Source organism: Suricata suricatta, chromosome 3 (assembly GCF_006229205.1).
Source record: "Suricata suricatta isolate VVHF042 chromosome 3, meerkat_22Aug2017_6uvM2_HiC, whole genome shotgun sequence".
Lineage (NCBI taxonomy): Eukaryota > Metazoa > Chordata > Mammalia > Carnivora > Herpestidae > Suricata > Suricata suricatta.
Genome location: NC_043702.1, coordinates 83,141,953 through 83,145,387, shown reverse-complemented (window position 1 = coordinate 83,145,387; position 3,435 = coordinate 83,141,953).

Genomic DNA, 3,435 nt, shown 5'->3' with positions numbered 1-3,435 from the left:
AAAACGAATACCAATTTTTCAAAGGTCTGGTCACCTCACATTCAAATGATAAACAAAATGATCTCACGGAGGAGTTCTTAAAACCTAAAAGGCCCTTAAATGGGCTAAAAGTAACAGCTGCTCTTGTCAGAGGTGGGTCTGGCAGGCATCTAGTCACAAGGTCAAGGATAGGATGGAGAACCAGAAGCACTGGCCCCGGACAAGTGGAGCAGTAGAGGGCACTACAATAGAGATGAACAGCTTTTGCCAGGCTCCATTTCACAGATGAAAAGCACTCGACTTGTCCCCGTAAAACAGGAACAGGATTGCTGTGGAGCCAGGCAGCAGAGCGTTAGTAGTCATTACGATTCAAGTGACCTGGGATCTTTTGGGCAGAATGGACAGATAACTGATCCTTTCCCATTAAAGGATAGGAAATGTTTAGCAAAACATCTAGACTTATATGCTGATTGTGATTTCTATTCAGATGACTTCAGGAGGCTCCTGTGTCTGATCAGCTGTCCCATATGGTAGTATCTGTATTGTCCCACCAGGACCGAGCCACCAAACTGGTGGGAAGAATACTGCTAGCACAGAATGTAATAGTGTCTTTTTGTAATCCTTTTCAACTCTTATATCAAGAACACGGAACTTATATATCAACCTGCATCTCTTTACTACATGTGGAGCCTTGATTCTCTTGTCTCATATGCAGGGACAGTGGGAAACAGAAAATCTGGAGCCTTGAAATTCAGTTCATTTAAAAGTAGATTTTTCTCCTACTAAATTTTGCTTTATTATTATCAAAATAGCATTTCTATATGACTAGACAGAACTCCAAATGAAATGGATCTCCAAATACTGATTGAACAGATTGCCTTCTGGTCAATAGTATAGTAAATAGCATGTCTTACCAAATTCAGATGTAAAAGAGACTTGACATAAACAGAGATAACGCTAAAAATAGAGACACAAAATGTTAAAAGAACCAGTATATATTTGGTATTTTATTGTACATTTAATTTGAAGAATTTTCACCCCTTCTCAAGAAAATAGAATGAACTGGAAAACCATGGAAATGTATTTGGTGAAAGCCTAAGAGTTACATTCTCATTTAAGCTGTTTCCACATTTTCCCCTCTTCAAATTTCGAAGCACTGTCTTTAAAATTGTTACATACCCAGAAGGGTTGGCAGAATTAGGACTGGAATAAAATAGGATATGATTTGTAAAATCGTAAAATCATCTTCATATATTTGAATAAGGTACGCTTCCCTCTCTCAAGCTTACTCTGTAAAATGGCTCTTATAGCAGTTGTTAACACCACAGTGTGAATATGAGGCAATGTGCTATCTCTCTCAGTAATATTTGCATTTTGGATCTCATTTCTAATTGTGGAATGAAATAATCTGTTCCAGATAAAAGAATTTTAAGTTTAAGCCCAGAAATTATTTTTGAGCTCTACTTGATCACCTTTTTTTGGTAGCTTGAAGGGAAGACTCGCAGAAAGTAGTTTTTCTTGAGAGAATATTCTCTTCCTGCCAATTTTGCTTTACAAAACTACATTGTTTTACATTATGTATGTTAATCAATGCACTTGGAGACTGTAGGGAGCTGGAAGGACTTAGAGCTGGAAGGACTTTAAAGTTTATCTAATCCAATCCCCTCATCCAGAGATTTTAAAATAATAAATCTACAGCTGTCTTTAAACTAATCTTTGATACAAATAATTCACTGTTTCATAATGGTCTTTCTCTAGATGAATCTCCATCAGTGACATGATTAGTAAGTATCTCTAGTGTACATGTCTTTATATGTATATGTCTATATGTGCATGTCTATATGCACAAGCCCAGAGATACAGACCTTGTGGTGGTGCTATGGAACCACCCAATGGATTACATGCTGTGAGTAGTTTCCTACAGTGTGGTGATAGATCTGCTTTAAGCAGTGAGTGAGCTCTAATCTCATCTCCTTATCAGCCAGTAGTAAACATTTGTGCCATAACAAGCTGGGGTCAATGATGAAACAGACCCTTGAAAGAGAAAAGTTGACAGGGTCACATGGGGCACATGGGACACAGCTCCTGATCTGAGCTCTAACCAAGAAGCTACCCAGCCACAGACACATATAAACAGGCCCACACTCGTTTTAAGAGGAAGTCGCTTGACCGTCATTCGCCCACGTTTCAGCAAATGAATGTTGGCGCATTATCGAGTTTCCCAGCAATTATTCAAATCATTAGAATGTACGAGATTTCTCTTTTTCTGTTACTATTGAGTGTGTTGAGTTGTTGACTGGTGATATGAATGAGCAACCTAAGGAGTGGGGTGGAATTTATTCTTATTATTAATAACAGACTTCACGTAGGCTCTGGCATGATCTGCAAGGCTTAACGCTCCAAAGCTAGAGATCACAAGTTACCCATGACATGATGGAATCTGTTTTTTAATGAGTGTATTTCATCTTAACTCACGTTGTCATGTGGAGCCATGATGTCACCTAAATGTAGTAAGCCATAAAAGGTGCCAGATTCTCCTACTAAAATATTATTAGCATTTTACTGGGCTCCTGTATCTTATAATAAGAAGCCAAAAGAGAATCCAGATTTCTACATTTCTCTTTTGCTATGATAGAAATGAGCTTAGCATGCTTTCAAGAAAAGACTACAATTGCATGGTTCTATAACAAAGGCAATATTATTGAGGATTTCAAATGAAGGAACTCTGAAAATAAAATACAAACAACACATAAATATGTGACTCTTAAAAAGCTAAATGTTTATCTATGTCAGGGGCGCCTGGCTACCTCAACCGGTAGTGTATGCGACTCCTGATCTCAAGGTTGTGAGTCTGAGCCCCATGTTGGGTGAAGAGATTACTAAAGAAAATAAAATCTTTTTTAAAAAATTTATCTATTTTATCTATAAATCACATGTATTGAGTAAGAATATATCTTACAGAGGTACATGCAAGATACTCCTCAACTCTTAGCTAGGACACTAATATCCCAAACTTGTCATTGTTGTTTTCAATTGTGGCACATTTGCCTCAGAAGGACATATTAAGCAATATCACACATATAACACAGAAGAAACATACCAGTAGTTAGCCAGAAAACCAGCCATCTCATGAGGTCTGATCCAAAGCCATCCTCAAACAGGGCACTTGCCATTTGAGGAAGGTAGGACTGCCCAAGAAGTTAAGTAAGCTTCAAGCCCACAGAAAAGTGACCCAGAGATTCCCTGCAATACATCTTCTCAGGATATCCATTCTGGAGGATAATTATTTTGATGTAGAAGATCTGCTATGCTCTAAGTCACAGGTGAGAGCAGGCATCAAAACCTAGGACTTCATGTAACCAGAGGGTCTAAACACAATTTTACATGTATATATAAAGTGCTTGACAAAATTTGGTTATTAAGAATGTTTCATGTTTGGGGTGACTGGATGGCTCA